Source organism: Pyxicephalus adspersus, chromosome Z (genome assembly GCF_032062135.1).
Source record: "Pyxicephalus adspersus chromosome Z, UCB_Pads_2.0, whole genome shotgun sequence".
NCBI lineage: Eukaryota > Metazoa > Chordata > Amphibia > Anura > Pyxicephalidae > Pyxicephalus > Pyxicephalus adspersus.
In genome coordinates this window covers 15,135,527-15,155,668 of record NC_092871.1, presented here as the reverse complement: position 1 = coordinate 15,155,668, position 20,142 = coordinate 15,135,527, and the positions used below count along the sequence as shown (strand labels likewise).

Below are 20,142 nucleotides of genomic sequence, written 5' to 3'. Positions count from 1 at the left end.
CAACCCCACTGTGAAATATATGACTTTAAAGTATGCCTATTTACAAAATTAGAAGGTTTACTTACACTCTTTGGGCCCCCTCCATATCCGCAAATCTCCTGTTCTTAAAAAAAATTAACTCAAATAGAAAAATGTTGGAATTATACCCCAAAATTCTGAATCGCATGGCAGCACATTGTCATCATCCTTCCCAAAAGATTTCTGCAGAACACACAGCAGAATTTCCTGTCTAATGCAAGGGTCGCTTCTCATAATAATGTGGCTTCTCTGTGCTCCAAGACAGGGTAAAGAACTTCATAATTCACCCATTAAGAGCAGGTATTTAGGAAAGGAACCCAAGCCCTTAGTTTAAGAGAAAGGTCCACTGGTCACCTGGTGATCTTGTAAATCAGTGGTCGCCAAGAAAAGAAAATTTTGGTGGTCCACAGATCTGGTCGCTGTGCCCCCCCCTGCAGGGTCAGGAGGACTCCACTTGGGGGGTGCACTGGCCAGAGCCTCCTGTGTGAACCAAGTCTCCTGTGTGGAATCAGAGGCTCGGGGCAGTGGCTAGGTTGTCTCTCTGAATACAATCCACTCACTCTGGGCGGGTTCTGGTATCATGACATCAGTCTGGGGGATGTTTCTTCCCCTTTGAGTGACACACAGCTGCCCGCGCATGCGCAGTCCAGAGTCCCTAAGTTTACTGGTCTGTGACAACCAAAAAGTTGTTGACCATTGTTATAAATTACCTATTTTATGACCTTGGATGACTTCAGTCACTTCTCCACTGTTGCCTACGGTTGTCATGCAGGCTAGACTACAACTGTTCTGCAAAGATTATATAAAATCTAAACACACCGGGATGCAAAGCCAGGAGACGCGGATACCAGGCATCGCCAATGGGCTGGGCTGTATTCGCTGGTCGGACATCTCCAAGTGGACGGGCCGGCATCACTGGAGGATGCCGCGGGCTCGTGAGGACCAGGTAAGCCCTCAATTCAACCCCAAGTGTGGCTCGGGGTTATCACTTTTTGTAATGAAATTTCACCCCGAGCCACACTCGGGTTTACCGACAGGGGAGTTACCCATTTGCAGTTTTCTGTAATGAATAGAAATAATTTATGTAATTTGCTACTTACACACATATTTTCAAACAGTAAGGAATATTTTATTAGGACATTAAACAATATTTTTACATACACTACCCCCATCATAATGATTGGCTGCAGGTAAATTGCACATGTGTCTAAATAATGCCAGTTTATACTTGAGAAATAATATATAATACTTTATATATGAGAAATAATTTACAGTCTATTAGGAATAATTTATCAATCTGTGATCTGTTAAGGAATTTGGCTTTGTATGCTTTATTAAGCAGGGCTTGGTCAGGTCAAACATTTAGGTTCTATATAAGATATTATACACAAAATCTTAACATAGTATAAACATTTTAAATGTGAACAGTGTTTATTTTAGTTAATGAAATATTTATTTTAATCTGAATCTTCCCTGCAGGTGTAACGCAGAAATACTATGTATCTTTGCCTTGCCTAGGTGGATGGCTATGTCAATTAGTTGCACAATGTAGATGAGGGCAGTAGAGCAGGTACCGTACAAAGGACAATATTCGCTTTTTATTTTGGCCTTACTGATGCGGATCTTTAAAGCGGACCTAAAAAGATTTAGTTCTGTTCACCTCTCCTTGCTGTTTATTTTGGCCACCTGAGAGCTATTCAATGCATTCCAGTAGAAAACTCCATACTCCACATAGCCGACAGTCTATGTGTTTTTTGTTTAGAGTAAGCAAGAAACAAGTTACTTTGTTACTTCTCCAAAAAAATAGGCATATCTGCCTGTTTGGACTCTTCTCCATAAAGTCAGGCCTGAAGCTAGCGAGCAGAGGGAGATTTGTGGAAGGCCTGCATGACTGGGGGGGGTCAGGAAGCAGACAGAAAGGGGTTTATTTGGCTGTGTGGTTAGGATAAGGTCAGATTAGAGGGTGGTAGGAAGACGGGGGTAAAAGGTTATTTAAGGTTGTTTTTTGGACTGGAGTAGGGGGAAGCTGTTCCCCACCCTCCCACCATTCCAGAAACTGGCATTGGGCCGGTGTCATGGTGAGGAGGGAAGAGGTTCTTTGGTAATGGTATCCATGTGGTGAGGAGATCCATCTTTGATGTGGGGTCTCCTAATTGTTTGGTGAGAAGTGTTCAAAATGGTTTCAGTTGGGCTGAAAGTAGTTGTGATATTGTTCCCAAGCTAGGTGATGAGGTGGCTGGGAGCAATTATTATCATGGTGCAGATTACAAGTTTTAGTGGGGGGGGGGGGGGGCTTCGAAGACCAGCAACCAAGAGTTATTAGTTTGGCAAATTGGTTAGTTAGGGAGTGTTATGTTAGGGTTATGATAATGTTTATTGTTGTTGTCATCAAGTATTTAGGAATTTGTATAATAAAAAGGCCACTTAAGCAATAATTGGTGATGAGTAAATGTTGGGTATGTATTGGGTAATGTGGGAGGAAGAGGTAGCTAACTAGTCTGTGGAACTCTGCCTTGTCGCAGTCATGTAGACTGAGTTTGTAGAACTTAGCATATGATGCCGACATTACTAGCTAATAGGAATTAATGGACTCCTGTGTGCACATGAGTTACACCAATCCTGTCAATCAAGATGGCCGAAGATCCTAATTCCGGAAGAGGACTTGGTTAAGATGGAAGCAGAGGAAAAGGAGCAAGAAGAGATGAGTTTAGCTAAAAAATTGTAATAAGGCAGGTAAAGTTTGTTTACTTGCAAAAAAGACATGCCTGCTTTGTTCAAGTAAAGAACCTATGCATACAAAGAAGAGGGTCCTAAGGTATAAAAATTCAGGACAAACAAAAAGACGCCATATCTCAATAGACATAGATAGCAACAAGAAAAAAAATGTTTGAAAAAGTGGGACTTTTTAGGCATCCAATATCTGAATACAAAAACACATAATTTTTAAATACATACTATATAGGAAAAACAAACATGACATATAAAATCATAGAATAGGTGACCATGTATTGATGATCCAAAAAGAATTCAGGGCAACCTCCTAATTGTTAAAATAGTTTCCAAAGAAGACCCCAAGAATATAGGATTTTCACAAAGATGTTATAATCACAAAATAAATGAACAACAAGCTTTAAGGTTTTTTTTTTCTTCTACATATTTCGCAGAACTAGTCTGCTTCTTCAGGAATGCTCGTAGGAAGTCTGGACATAAAAATATAAATGAACATAAAGTTTTATGTTTTTTTTTTTTTTTTTTTTATTCTATGCATTTCACAGAACTAGTCTGCGTATTTAGGAATGCTTGTAGGAAGTCTGGAAATAAAAATACCTATACAGTATAAACAGCAAGAACCCATAATGAAAAGGAAAATATTAGGTTGGATATTGAAAGAACAAAAAGGGGGAAAGAAGGAAAGTGTCCCTACCTATATTTATATCAGGAAAAAGTCTGCCAACCACATAATAATTCAAAATATCAAAAGAAGAAAGAAAAGTCAGGGTTTGTTTTTGGCAAAATAATGCTTACGTATATATTTTTCATATAACACAAAGTTTATAGTAATATCAACCATTTATTATAATCACACGTGTAACAACACACCAATAAAGTGCAAATTTTAAGGAAGGCAACCCCTGTTATCTTGGTAGGGGTATGCCTTACTTTCTTGACAATCAGTTGTCTGACTGATAACAATACTATAATCCTAAAATGGCCAATGTGCTAAGTAATTACTGTTATTTATTAGCATTATGAGTTACCTACATGAATAATTTAAAATAAATGTTCTGGCGATTGGAGATTTAAGGCCATTCTGCTGAACTGGTGCAAAAAATCTCTGACTGTCCAGAATCCAGACAAAGAGAATCAATAGGGAAATAATTCTAATGGTTTGTTCTGATCCCTGGAGAGTAACCACAGCCCAATGCACCTAAATGGCATGGGAAATCCAACAAATTTTTCGAGGAACACTGCATAATTAAAATAAAGTGTAAAATGTGTACAATGAGAAGGGGTAATTTTATACAACTTGAGACTTAGGAGGCAACATAGAAAGGACACAAATGCCTAAATCTGAAGCTTTGTGAGGTCCCTTAATTATAAAACAAAGTAATTGTGACAAAAAGTGAGTCGATGGCTAGAGTAAATGTGTAACTACAAATATATGAATAGGTTTTTTAATGCTTATATGAATGCAGACACTGACAACCCCAGAATAAAGTGTTCTTTTATTAAAGCTCTCCAAGACTAGAGAAACTAGACTATCATGGAAGAACCAGCCAACATGGAATGGATCTTTTCCAAGTTTGGAAACATTTGCCAACTAATAGCAAATGATTTTGAGGAAATCCATTCTGCCTTAATGATCATTTTATTCTTGTGGTTGACTTTAGCATTCTACCACTGGCTCAGCCATGCTCCAAACTGCTCCCATTCAATGGGAGTTAACCAATACGTTATGTTGGGGGGGCCCATCAAAGGTATGGAGCGCCCAGTTTGGGTTGCAGTTTGGTGGAATTTGTTTGTGGGGTCTGCACAATAAATGTTTAGTTTTGTTCCCGAGCTGGAAGTATGGGCGGCTGGGAGCAATTGTTATAAGGTGCAGATCCCAAAAGCTATAAAGTGGTGGCCTTCGAGGACCTGCAACCAGTAAGCAATAATTCTTGAAACAGTATTTTATGGTATTGTTATTGTTCATTTCTATTATTGTTATAATGTTTTATTATTTTTTCAGTTAATTATTTATGTTTATTGTAATTGTTACCTATATTAATATTGCTATATTGTTATATTATTTTCTATCGTTATTTAAGTTATTTAATAATAATATTTTGTTAATAAAAGGCCTACGGGTTAATTAAGCACTGATTGGTGTGATTTACTGTGTAACAAGGTGTCTGTGTGTGTGTGTGTGTGTGTGGGGGGGGGGGGGAGTTTTGAGGGAAACGTTTTGTGGGAAAAATTTTGTGGTAATGGTAAGTTGAGGTTGGGGTAGGCAAGGGGGTTAGTATGCAAGTCTGCGGAGCTATGTTTTGCCGCAGTCAAGCCTGACATAGGGAATATGTATGATACATTTAAAAAAGTGATTAACTGAATTTTCCCCAAACTGCCCATGAAGGGGCAATGATAAACTTGGTAGCAAAGAAAAAATGGTAAAAAACACTGGGGAACAATTTTGAAAAAATTTTTGTTGACTTCAATTTTTAAGCTTTTTTACACTAAAATAGGTATGCTGATTCTGAAAGTGCAGTTAGTTCTCTTCTATCACGTCAGGTTTTTTCTCTACCACCTATTAATGTGATTACTGTAGCGTAGATTTGTATATGCTATTCATTTACACACAAGACAGTGTGGTCAGAGGTTGTGCGCTGCTCTACGTAGTGAATAAGCGAAATGTATTTTTCTAATTACACACGTATTTCTGTGTTTTCAGATCATGTCTGTCTCTGCTGTTTCTCATCCTAAGTGCCTAAACAACCCCGATTCATTTTGTTATATCTGTGGCAGTTTCACCATTCCCAGTCAAAGGGCGAACATCAGCACATTTGTGGAGCAAGCCTATTTGGCAAATTTCAAAGTTAAACTTGGTGATCAAGATAAGTCATGGGCCCCTCATAAGGTGTGCAAACAGTGTGTCAAGGTTTAATGGATGTGGGCAAAGGGAACATGTGATAAGATGCCATTTGGTATATCTATGGTTTGGTGAGAGCCAGGAGATTGTCACAGATCTCCGCAGGTCCAGGTCATCTGTGCCTCCTTCTTGCTCGCCATCCTTGCAGTCCCTTGCTGCCAGCACCATCTCTGCCTTTTGGATCCAACACTCTGTTTACTTCCTGCTCCAAGTCAGGTTATTCCCTGTCAGCTGCTCCCTTGCCTAAGAGAACCAGAGTATTCCGCAGACACACTCCCTCTGCTGGCAAACATCTGAATAACATCTGAGATTATCTCAGCAACAGCACACCTTCTGCTGGTGGAATTGATGTCTGCAGCTCACTTGATTCACGTCCATCACCTGACATTCCCTTCTTAAGGAAGTGACCTGGCAACAGGAAGTTTCTTTGGCTCTGCTTCCAGGTTCCTGTTGTTTATTTCTCCTGTTCAAGATTTTTCCTGTACTGACGCCGACCTGTTTCCTGACTACTCTTGTTCGCTGCCTGCCCTGATCTCTTGCCTGTTTCCTGACCAACCTTGTTCGCTGCCTACTTTGACCTTTTGGCTCGTCTGACTACTCTCTTGGATTTCCCTTTTGCACTACGTTTTGGTTCCAGCTTGTTAGCAGTCACCTGCCTTGGCGGGCACGGGCTCTGCAACCTGGCAGTAGCTTACCACACAACATCCTTACCTCTAGAGGCTCTGGAGAGGACCAAGCTACTGCTTAGACCTTGTGCCCCTTGTGCATCTTCACCCACAGGGTTGGTGACACAGTGGGTTCACCACTTGGCCTTGTGGAGCCCTGACGGTTTGTTCAGGCCATGGACCCCACTACCTGACTCCATGCAGGACCTGCATGAGCTAGTCCAGAAACAAGAGTCGCTCCAAAATAAAGTTGTGGACTTTCTCCGGAGATGCAATGAACGCCTTAATAAACTCTAGTCAGCCATTAGCCAGCCTCCTGCCTCTGCAACTTCAAATCTAGCCCCTGTATCTGGGATTCCAGTACCCGCTACAGTTCCAGCCACCTTGCCGGCATACTCTAGGCTTTGGCTTCCTGCCCCCCCTCGTTACTCTGGGGACCCCAAACTCTGTCGAGGATTTCTGAACCAATGCCAAATCCAGTTCGAATTGCAGCCCTGGAACTTTCTCACTGAACGAACAAAGGTGGCGTTCTTCATTTCATTATTGTCGGGAGAGGCACTTGCTTGGGCTTCGCCCTGCTGGGATCCCATCCTGGGAAACTTCAGTGCCTTTTTGGAGACCTTCCGTAAGGTCTTTGATGAACCTGACCGGGCTTCTTCAGCAGCTTCGCAAATCCTGGGCCTATGTCAATATGCTGTCAGATTCCGAGCCTTGGCCTCCGAATGGAACAATTACGCCCTGGTGGCAGTTTTCTTGCAGGGGCCCGCAGGCCATATTAAAAACGAACTTGCCGGCCGTAATCTTCCTACTACCCCTGATGTCCTGGTGCTCCCTTGTGTCCAGATTGACAATCGCCCCCCCAGGAGCGGGCTCAGGAGACCCAGAAAGTCCGGCGCCCCATTAAATTGGCTTTTTTGAAAAACCACCGCTTCCTCCTGTGGAACCCATGCAAGTGGACCATGCCCGACTTTCCCCTGAAGAGCAGGCACGCCGCAGACACCAGAATCTCTGCTTGTACTGTGCAGGAGAGGGCCACTACAAAAACAATTGTCCCTTGAAGGCCATAAATGCCAGTGCCTAGGGAAATAGGGAGAGGGCTCCCTAGGCAAACCTACTACCTCTCTTCCCTCTAAAATAACCTTTCCTGTCCAGATCTCTTCGGATAAGCACCAATCCTGGACCCTAGCCTTTATGGACTCTGCTGGGAACTTCCTTAATCAATGATTCATTTCTGATTAAAATGTTACTGTGGTGCCCTTATCTAGGCCATTGGTGGTCTCTATGGTGAATGGCACCCAACTACATCCAGCATGCCATAGTGCCACGCACCATGAAACTTGGGCCCTGCACACGGATGCTATTTCCTTTTTTGGTGGTTCCCAAGATTATTCATCCTGTCTTGTTGGGCTTACCTTGGCTATGCAAACATGCCCCATTCATGAAATGGGGATCTGGAGACATACTCTCGTGGAGCAGCACCTGCTTTCAGAAATGCCTTTAACAAATCTTACCTGTCCGGCTGGTTTGCTCCATTGCCACATGCCCTGTCTCTGGGCTACTCAAACAATACTGGGAATTTTAGGATGTTTTCTGCAAAAAGCAGGCTGAGACTCTACCACCTCATCGCATCTACGATTGTGCTATTGATCTCCTTCCTGGTGCCTCTTCTCCCCATGGCGGAGTCTACCCTCTCTCTATACCTGAGACCAAAGCCATGTCTAAATACATCCAAGAGAATTTGGCGAGGGGCTTCATTTGTAAATCTTCCTACCCAGCAGGGGCTGGATTGTTCTTCGTCCAGAAAAAGGATGGATCTTTATGCCCTTGCATCGACTATAGGGATCTCAACAACATCACCGTTAAAAATTAATATCCCTTGCCTCTGATCTCTGAATTATTTGATTGTCTCCAAGGGGCATCTGTCTTCACCAAGCTTGATTTGCGGGGTGCCTACAATTCGCATCCGCAAGGGCGACGAATGGAAGACAGCCTTCGATACTCGAGATGGCCACTATGAATATCTAGTTATGCCATTCGGACTTTGCAATGCCCCTGCTGTATTCCAAGATTTCATAAATGATGTCTTCTGGGACTTGTTATATGACTACATGATCGTCTATTTGGATGATATCCTGGTATACTCTAGGGACCTATCCTCTCATGGAGACCATGACAAAACAGTCCTGCAATGGCTTCGGCAAAACAGACTGTACGTCAAGGCAGAGAAATGCTTTTTTGAGGGCCCTGATGTCCCGTTCTTGAGCTATATCGGTTCTCCACAATGGTCCATTCCGTTCCTCTACCAAGTCTCCTGTCTGCATCGACCTTGGTGAAGATCTTCTTCAAAGAAATTGTTCTCTTACACAGCTTGCCTTCCCACATAGTGTCTGATTGTGTTGTACATTTCACTTCTTGCTTCTGGAGGGCCCTTTGTTGCCATCTAAAGATCCAGTTAGACTTCTTCTCTTCAGCCTATCACCCTCAGGACCAATGGGCAAACTGAAAGAATTATTTAAGCGCTGGAACAATGCTTGCGTATTTATACCAACTCCCAGCAGGATGACTGATCGGAACTCCTGCCATGGGCTGAACTTGCCCACAACAATTGTGTCAATGATTCGACAAGTCTGTCTCCCTTTTCTATTGTTTCTGGTCTTCGTCCTCGGAATTCTGCCCCTGTTTCTTTTCTGTCAGACGTTCCTTCCGCTGCCGCTAATTACTTACAGCAGGTTTGGAAAAAAGCCCAAAAAGCCTTGCAACATTCCTCTGCAGGCTACAAAAGATGGGCTGACAAGAAGAGAGCTCCTGCTCCCCAGTTGTCCCCCAGTGACAAGATGTGGATTTCCATCAAGCATATTCGCTTGCGAGTGCCCTCTCAAGTTTGCACCTCGCTTCATCGGTCCGTTTCCTGTCTTGTCCCAGGTCAACCCTGTCACTTACAAGTTGAAACTACCTCCATCCCTTAAGATCCATAACACATTTCATGTTTCCCTGCTTAAACCTATTGTTCTTAACAGATTCTCTGAGAAATACATCCCTCCTGGCCCTGTTTCTGCTGCCTCGGAGGAAGAGTACGTGGTTGAACAAATCTTGGATTCCAGGCTTGTCCAAGGTTGTCTCCAGTACCTGGTTCATTGGAAGGGCTATGGTCCAGAAGAGCGTTCCTGGGTCCTTCTAAAAGACCTCCATGCCTCCCGCCTACTCAAGGAATTCAATGCCAGGTTTCCCTGCAAACCTGGTTGGGTTCGGGGGAGCGGGGGCCCTATGAGGGGAGGTACTGTCTCAGATCCCCACAGGTCCAGGTCATCTGTGCCTCCTTCTTGCGTACCATCTCTGGCTCTGGATCCAACACTCCACATACTTCCTGTTCCTAGTCAGGTTATTCTCTGTCAGCTGCCTCCGCAGTATTCCGCAGACACACTCCCTCTGCTGGCAAACATCTGAATAACACCTGAGATCTCAGCAACAGCACACCCTCTGCTGGTGGAATTGATGTCTGCAGCTCACTTGATTCACGCTCATCACATGCCATTCCCTTCTAAAGGAAAGTGACCTGGCAACAGGAAGTTGCCTGAACAAGGAGTTAATTTGGCTCTGCTTCCAGATTCCTGTTGTTTGTTTCTCCTGTTCCAGATTCATCGTGTAGTGACCCTGGCTTGTTTCCTGACTACTCTTGTTCGCTGCCTGTTCTGACCTTTTGGCTTGTCTTACTATTCCCTTGGATTTCCCTTTTGCACTACGTTTTGGTTCCAGCTTGTTAGCACTCACCTGCCTTGGTGGGCACGGGGGTCACAACCTGGCAGTAGCTTCCCACACAACATCCTTACCTCTAGAGGCTCTGGAGAAGACCAAGCTACTGCTTAGACCCTGCGCCCTGTGCACGTCTTCACCCACAGGGTTGGTGACAGAGTGGATCCACCACTTGGCCTTGTCGAGACGTGACAGGGATCATTTCAGTGACTGTTACTTTTGTATAGTGAAAACTTCAGGATATAACAGAAAAAATAAATGTAACATAAAGTATCCTAGTCTACCATCGGCTTTACGCAAGTGGCTCATTCAGATGAAGTCCCAGTGCCGGTTTTCGTTACACTACCCTCTCTTGAAGAGCATGATCATGGTGATGAACTAGGTGAACTGAATAGCGATTATTCATTGATAGCTCAAAGCGGAGCTTAAAGTGTGTCCTCCTTCACAATGGCAATATATTTAGGTCAGTCCAAATGGCCATTCAGTTTCTCTTTGTGAACAATATGCAGACATAAAGAGAGTCAATGAGTTGTTGCAATATCAGCAACACTATTGAGTCATCTGTGTTGACCTTAAAATGGTATGCTTCCTTCTTGGTCAGCAAGGCGGATATACCAAGTATTCCTGTTATCTGTGCATGTGGGACAGCAGAGCTCGTGAGAGGCATTGGGTGGAAAGGAATTGGCCTTCAACATCTGCCCTAAAACCAGGTGATTCAAACATTTTACATGAGCCACTTGTTGATAGAAAGTATATTATATTCCCGCCTCTGCACATGAAACTGGGTCTGATGAAGCAGTTCGTTAAATCTTTGCCAACTGCTGGAGACTGTTTCAAGTACCTCATTTTAGCATTTCCTAGCCTGTCATTTGAAAAAATAAAGACCAGTGTGTTTGATGGTCCACAGATTCGGCAGCTCATCAAAGATGAGCATTTCATGAGGACAATGTCAGAAGTCGAAAAGAATGCTTGGTTATTAATCAAAGCCATTGTCAAGGACTTTCTTGGAAACACACAAACAAATACAAAAACAAAAAATTACACAGAAATTGTCCAGAAACTCATGGAGAGCTACAAATTCTTGGTTGCAATATGAGCATCAAGGTGCATTATCTGCATAGCCATCCTTCTAACTTCCCAGAAAACCTTGGTGCAGTCAGTGATGAGCAAGGTGAACAATTCTACCAAGATTTGAAAGGTCATGGTAGGACGGTATCAGGGTAAATGGGATGTACCTATGATGGCTGATTATTGTTGGAGCATCCAGCGGGATTGTCCTAACACTGAACACTAAAGAAAAGCAATAAGCGTAAATTATTACCTTAACAACTTACCTGATTTATTTTCAAATGTTTTACTGTAAAATAAATGTCATAGAGTAACAATAAATCCTTTGTATGAACAAAATAAATTTAAATAAACAGTACATTCAAGTTATTATTTTATTTTTTTTCTATTGTATGTAAAATTTGTATGTTTTTTGACAAAAAATGGAGGGTACCCTGTATCGTAAAAACTGGATGTGATAGCAAAAACATGGGTAATTTCTTGATTCAACACCCAAAAATTAGTAAAAAAACAGGTGTAAGATCTAACTCAAGAAAAAATGCATTACCCTGTGTAATCCATTGTTCCATGTAATGTAATACATTGTTTACCTGTGCTTTATATATTGATTTTATTCTTGTACATTTACTGGAAATATGAATCTAATGGATCCTGTTCAAGAGATTTCGCAACATATGGAAATGTTCTGTAACGAAATACCAGGTTTAGCAAACACAGATTAGATAATCCTGCCACAATGGCAAGACTAGGAAACCTCAGCTTCCTGTTGAATACAGGTCTGGTACAGATTACAGAGTTAGTTGCAGAATTTATGAAGCAAGACTTACATTTCATTTCATTCCAATTAGGGGAAAACTATTACATACGCTTATCAAATATTTGATTCAAGTTTTATTTCAATTATATAATGACATAGGAAAATTAATATAATAAACATATAATAATAAAAATATAAATTATACAACTTTTTTTCAATGTATAAAATGCACATTATTAGTTTAATAGAGATAATTTTTTATCTCTACTAGTGAAATTTTTTAGCAAAACTTTTTTAAAATCCTAACAAATTACAGCAATCAGTCAATATTGTCACCCAACAGGATGTTATGGGAAAACTTTCCCAAAAGCAACAAAACTTCCAATTAAAACACTAATACTATAATAACCTATACCAAGGGGGATTTATGTTCCAACTGACACCCAGAAAAAACCTACAGAGGTTTGATCTTTTTTCACAAGACTACTGAACTATGGGTAAGCAGATGACATACATACATTATATACCATAACCTGTGGGGCAGTGTTATAATGTGGGGTTTCTCCAGGTGGTTGGCTTTTTGAATGGCATTCCTGATACAGAGTAAGTACTTGGTCTTTGATTTTTATCGTCGGGTGTGGGAATAAGAGTTGTATAATAAAATTATGTGAATATATTATATATATTTCTTACAATAAATTAATGAAAATCTCTTCAATCTGCTCTTCTGATGAAGCCAAAGGGGTGAAACACGTCAAGAACGAAAAATCACTAAATCCTAAATCTTTTGTAATTGGGAAAATGTCCGGGGAACATAACACACTATTTTCACACATGTATTGGCTACCACTCCATTAAGAATCTTTGAGACATGCTGGAGAAGACTTTATGCAGTGGTCGACCCTCCCATCAGTGATACAAGATCTTGGCAAAAAATGAATTAAATTCAAGAAATTAATTTTTTGACATAGCATAAACTTATGGAAACAATGCCACAATAAATGTGAAATCTTATAGTGGTCCACCTAAAATAGAGTTTATTGGTTTAAACTACACCAGAGTTTGTGGCTGTGCTTAGTTATGACTTGACTTAGCTATGATGTTTGTAAAAAGCAGTGTTTATGTTCTTAAATAGCATTAGCAGATTGATTTTTACTTGCCTGAAGTTGTTGGTAAAAATAAACCTGTTGAACAGCCTAGTGATTTAGGGATAACACAGGTCAATAGAGCAGGTGTCTTTAGGTATCTGCTTACAAACTGGCTTTGTTTTCAGGATATTGGGGTATCAACTTTACCTACCGCTTTTATGGTCAGTGGCCTGACTCTTTCCTCTTTCCTATTACCTGTCAAATGGGATGGGTCGCCTCACTATCCAGAAAGGGGTACCTGGAGCTGGTGAACAGCAGGGTATGAACATGAATAAGGTGGTCTCAGCCAATTTAGTCCTTTTGTTGCACATGTTGGCACTGGTGAAGCTGGGTAGATAGATCATTTTCTTTAATAGATTTCTTCCTACCCATGAATACTATCTAATATGCACTTTTGTTCTATCCCTTATGATGTCATAAATAATGGTGATGTTGGAGATAGTCATCGCCCCATCTTCAATAACAAGAGGACCATTCTAAGCTTGAGTCATTAGTTGTGAGTTCCATGTACCCAGAAACATAAAGAAGCAAAACAAGTAACACAAATCTTTTAAAAAAAAGCATATTGAGCCATAAATAGGAAATGATAAGAATCAAATCACTGAGCAAAGCTGTAACAACATGGAGTCATCTTCACTTAGAAATCAAGATTTTTTTAGGTTAAGGAAGGGATGTAGGTCTGATGGTGATTAGGTACTCAACCACATCTGTGACTGGTAAAAATTGGATTGCAGACCATACAATTTTTACTGCCTGTACTCATAGCTCAAGTCATTGTTTACTCACCCATTGTTATCATGATTGGCTTTCTATGTATTCATTTCACAATGCACTTTGGCCAAGTTTCACTTCTGCAGGGTGCTCAAGTTTTCCTGGATACCTTTGGGAACATTGAAAAATTTTGTGCAATTGACACGCATATAGGGTCATGTCCAGACCGTCAGTTCCTGTTTTGGCCACGTGTTTGGATATTTTGGGTGAAAGGCATATTCAACTTCCCATTTTTGTACTATTACTCATAGAAGCTCTAAATAATCTTTCATTTTTCTTTATTTGTTGCCTAATTCTAAAATCATTTAAGTTCTAAAATGTGTAGAATTCAAATGTGAAAATCCAATGAAAACTTTCAAAATTGGTGCAATACATAATTCCTGCTGTTATTGACTATCGAAATAAATGTGTTTTTAAGTGAATGAAAAAATAAATATTTTTCTTAACTGAACAAATTGGGGGATTTTTACAATGAGGTTAAAATACTAAGCAGGATCCACATAGTACTTTGCACTGCCATGCTATAGGATCAGTGCTGCATAAATTATGATTGCAGTTTTTGGTACATTTTGTACTACGTAGTGTGGGGCAATGCACCACAGGTTGGGCAACTAGGTGCATTGGGTGCCATTTAGAATTAGTAAGGGGCATTTAACTTGGCTTAGTAAACCTCTGCTGCCTTGAACTATCCAGTCATGTGCAAATAAAGTCTTTGAATAATCACATTTCTCTCCCAGCAACCCAGAATGGATAAAACCCAGGAAAGTTGATTGCAGGTCAGGTACATGGTAATAATTACAACAATGATTAGCAAAGTGATTTAACCACTATCCAAATCTAGAAAAAAAGGTGTTTAGATATGATTAATAAACTAGTCCTTAAACTCCAGCCTATTACAAAATTGCTGCCATCAGTGTTCACTTTCTAATATTTCAAGTTGTATTTATGGCTGTTATATTAATTTTTTTCTCTGTTGGCTTTCTTTTCTGCCATGTGAACAGAAGTTTGTAATCTCAAACTTTTTTAGAATTCCATTATGTCGCCAGAGTAGGAATAGCAAAAAATAATTTCTGCTGTGAATCTCTTAGTAATTGCCTGACATTATACTATGATAACATCCTGCTTGGTTTATCCTAATAACCCCAGGCAAAAGGTTGTTTAATGAGGTTTAGTTCAGCAAAACTATTTTCTCTACTCATTATAGTGTAAATACAAAACTAAGATTACTGTCTCCAACAATTCTTTTTATTTGCTAATATATCTATAATGAGAATTTAACCTGCACTGCTCTGTTACAAAAAAAAGTTTTGGGTAGAGATTTGCTTTAGGTTTGTTCCTAACATCATGATGTGGTAACCCACGTGGTGCCAGTGATTCTTCAAAACAGACAATGGTACAAGCACTGTTTCAGGTGAGTTTTGGTGTGCTGAGAGCCCAGAATGTGCTGTGGATAATGAAAAGTACATTAATGCTCGGCATAACCTGCCTTTCCTAAGAATTGGTTGAACGATGTTGGGTAATTATATATTTTAGCACAGATAGGTTGTAGATCCACATAGCCTACTGCTCCTTATGTTTTAATACCCCTGTACACCTTTCTCTCTTTACTCATCTAAGTTTGGCAGGCTACCAGAAGTGTGCAATGCCAAAGGCAATCCAATGTACCAAGGCAATGTTTGATTATCTATTTTATAAAGCCCATTGTTTATGGTGGCCCTACTTTACAAATATGATAAACATGATGGATGGATGACAGGGGCACACACATGATGCACCATCATGGCAGACATTAGGAGGCTTTTGGTGCTCAGTGGATGTGCGGTACAATATTACACACATCTCCATGCAGTCCCAAGAGAGTCAAACAATACAGGAACACTGTACATTACCTTGACATTTGCCAATGAGGCCTGATTTATTAAAGCTTGGCTGAAGAGATTACACTTTCATCAGTGAAGCCCAGCTACATCCATCAAACCTGGAATGGATCTAGTCCAGGATTGAAAACATTTGCTAACAAATAGCAAATCCGTTCTCAGCTTTACTGATGAACGAGTATCCTCTACAGCCTTGGAGAGCTTTATTAAATTGGGCCCATATTCTTTAAATAATTATCAAGAACTTCTGGGACCTGTGAATGTAAATCATTTCTTTTTTACTATTGCTATTCAAAATGAATTGCTTCTGATGTTTCTAAAAATCAAAGTACTGTTTTTCATTCCATCATATTCCATATCTCTTTTTCTGTTTGCAGAAAGGTTAATAGTTTATAAACTCTTCTAACATTCACAGTTATCTCAATTTTTTTCTAAGATCTAGAATAAACCAGTTTAATCTATTCATGATCCAACAAAGGTAGTACATTGTTTCAGGTATTCAATGTATGATTGGAACACAGTCAAAAATAAATGGTTGCAGTGTAAATATATACATGCCAAAGCCCAACAGCTAACAAATAAAGTGATATTGTTTAGTTTGCTTTTAGGGTTTTGCTGAGGATTTTATCATAACTTTTTAAAGTTGTTTATCTATATATGTGTCTAGGCTATAGAAAGTGCAATTCAGTAAAACATTAATACCCAAATGTTACAAATGGGACTGGGACTACCATATCTGTTCAAAATATAGTTAGAAAAACATTTAATTAAACACAAAAGTGATACTTATGTGGATTGAGAATTCAAGCAATCTGTCTAATCTGGCCCATATATAAATGTTACCAATTTGATATAACCAAAAGCTGTGAATACAGCAGAATATCTGCACCTCTGGTAAATGTACTTTATTTCTTATTATTATATAAGATTAGTCAGTATCATCTAAGTATATCACTCAATCAAAGCACAGGTGGTCAGAACCACTTTCAAAAAATTCTGTGCAAATGTAAATGTTGGTAAATGTTGGTAAATATAACAATGACAATAAAAGACACAAACACACACACACATATATTTATATATATATATATATATATATATATATATAATATTTACTATCAATACATTTAAAAACTAATGGATGGAGTCAACCACTGGCTTATATGTATCTTGGATACTTCAACAGTGGGATATTCCTTTTCTCAATCCTGTTTCTGTCCATGTGTTAGATTTAGATCCATCAGATCTCCATATAGCAAAACTGAATATGTAACATGGTCACTCAAGGGGTGCTAGCCTAGGAACTTAGCTTGGACCTTTCACCAAAAAGTCTTCACGAGATAAAGGGAAGTTTGTTTAACTCTCCATCATCTACCAAACACATAAATGCAGACTGATGTGTAAATTAGAGGTTTTCTTTTACATCTGTCTTTGTTGTTCACCTTAATCAGCTGTTTTACTTTTTAAAAGGCGAGCACCCAAAATAAGCAGCATGTTTTTTATCTCGTAACAAAAACCCTGTGCTCAGAAAAAAAGTGTAAGTGCAAAAACACCACATAAAAAAATGTGCACTGGCTACTATTTGTGATCCCTCATCCAAAGAGGAAGGGACACTCAATTTCCCCAAGCCCCCTGAAGCAAGGCTCCTTACGAGGGCTGGGTACAAAGGCCACCCAGCCGAAGCTGGAGTGGACCTACTAGCCCATCTGGCTGAAGTCAGACGGGGTCCTTTTCTCCATGGGACTGCATAGGCAGTCCCAACAGATACTAGGCCGGGAGCTCTCCCGAAGAGAGACTCCCGGTAAGGGAGAGTACCTGACCATAAGGCCAAAGTACTCCCCAAGATGTAAGGGCTAGCCCATGGGGGAATAGCACCCTCCATCAAAAGTGGCACACGAATACCACACCAGTGACAGTGACTAACAAAAAAAGACATAAAGAAAATGTGCTCAGTGCATAATACACTGGGCAAAGATAAAAAATTGCCCATCTGCACTAGCCGCAGCTAATGCAAAATGAAAGCGATTGTGCTAAATCAGCAACGTGACATGTCTGTGTACTCAGAAAGTGAGTTCACCACGCCCAAAGTGATTTTAGGGTACCCCTAGTTCGCCACTCCAGGGGGACGACACTCAACGAGACTCGGCCCGCTCTCAAGACCTGGTAGCCAGACCAAGGGTTCCCTGCTCCAACCAGCGGGATAGTCCACTATCTGGGAGCTCCTTATCAGGGCAGGCTGCATGCCTCTCTCTGGTGGACGCTAGCCAAATGAATTAGCATAGGGTGGCCCCTTACAGAGCTACACCATCAAGCAGTCCATCCTAGCAGAGGTACTAGTGCACTGCATTCTGCCAGGAATACAGCACCGTTCCACCCTGACACTGGAAGGATTAGGTACTACACTTGATCTTAGCCAAAAGGCAGAGAAGCAATTACATAAGCAGCATGGGGACAAGTGATGATACCTTTCACTTTTTTTGTGGATATGGAAATCCATTTTAGCAGTCCTATTTAAAGAATTATAGTTCCTGCAAAAGCAATCACAGCTGTACATTATACAATCAGCATGAATAGGATAGGTGTTTGTCCTGCCTTAATACATAACAATAGTAGGAAGTGTATTGTTTGGTATGAATCATGCATATAATAAACAAAGTTACTTCTGGCTAATTGAACAACAAACAAATAAATAAATTACATTTGAGGGTTAGATTTAAATTTGATGGCTATGTTTAAAGATGTGACAATGTATCTGCTATAACACAGGGTATGTCTGGCAAATTGGGGAGTACACAAAAGAGAATTCAGATCTAGATTTAAACTAAATGTTATAGTGTGACAAAATGTCTGCCATAAGCCAACTTGAGCAGCTAAAGGAAAGAGAAATAGCCAGCAGTTTCTACAACAGACAAATAAGATTAGGTATAGGACATTCTTACCTATGAGATTTATATGATAAACACCTGGATTACCAATTCGGGTATACAAACATACATTGACTGCCCATAGGGGACCAAACAAAACATTTCATGTGGACAGCAATAAGTTTAAAGTATATTTCTTTATATATCATAGGACAGCATATTTATAGGAAACTCATACTGTAAAAGATATTTGACTTTGCATTTATGACAGTCTTGAAAAATCTGCAATCCATCGTGTATACTGGTTAGAATATTGGGCAGAAAATGTGAAGGAGCCCTGTATAGGGTGCTAAAGAAGCATCAGCTGGAGGTATTTGGAAATTGTGTAGATAGAATGAGGTCCACAGGACTGGACTGGTAGATAGGAGGTGGTTGGGCCCTCAGATTGCCACTGGCTATTAGTGTGAGATTTACATTCAGTGTAGATTATCTCTTGACACAAATGAACTCATTCCTGGTGCTTGGGGCAACCTATTTCCTAGGAGTACATGTGTGCAGGTTTGTTGCTTGAAGCAAAAGCTAAGAAGTCTGGCTTACAAGATAACCAACATAATGATAAGGTAAAGGAAAGTAATTACCCTTTACATTTAGGTAAAGCATATACATAGAAAAAATGTTTTTACAGAGCCACCAATGCTTGTTAATGATTTACTGTGCCACTGGGGAGAATATTAGTGAATTTCCTCTGGGAAATCTGCCTACAGGAGCTGAGGCTTTTCAAAAAATAAAATAAAAAAAACATGCATGGGTTTAGCTTTTCCCTATTGCATTCCAAATTCAATAACAACTATACTATACATACACCTATATATGGTTGCTGGTATATTCTGCAATACATAGCTGTTTTCTGTTGGGTTAAAAACCCAAATACATTCTATGTGGCATACAAGCAGACAGTACTGAGAAGTCTTTCATATCAAGGAGCTCCTATCATTTTATTATCAGCAATTTATATATAAAGAGCTCAGCATACCATTAGCCTTCAGGTCTAATGTGCATTTTAAAGAACTACCGGTCTGCAAATTTACAGTTTTTATCTGTGTTGAAATATTAGGAAATAAGTTCAATATTCAATATACTTGTTCTTTTTTAGGTTTAAGCTCTGTAGGGAAATCAATACAGGTTTAAACCACATGCACTGTTTGCCGGCATTCACCCTCCATATACATTTATGTAACTAGTTGTATTAATGGAAATGCAAAGTTATGAAAATCAGGCTTCTGTAAGAGAAAAACAAAAGAATTTCATACCCAGCACACTAAGGGCTATTTTAATCTACATGTGCAGTAATGGGTCACACCAAGTTAACTGTCACACCATAATGCGGTCACTGAAAAACAGGCCTTTTGTGAGTTGAGGGGCAACGCCTTTGGCTAAATTTTTGCAGTGGGCTGGAAGATAATAAATAAGAACAAAAACAAAAAAAATCCACAGAGCCCCCAATTTCTCCAGCGATGTCCTTGTTTGGATCCCACTGCCTTCGTCCTGGCGGGTGCTACCACCTTCCTCTGTCTTTTTCTGGCTACGTCACCCGA

General features: G+C 40.1%; 1 pseudogene; it reads right to left on the bottom strand.

Moving 5' to 3' along the window:
- Positions 1-17,992: 17,992 nt before the first annotated feature.
- Positions 17,993-18,116, bottom strand: LOC140344663 (U2 spliceosomal RNA; annotated as a pseudogene).
- Positions 18,117-20,142: the final 2,026 nt, after the last annotated feature.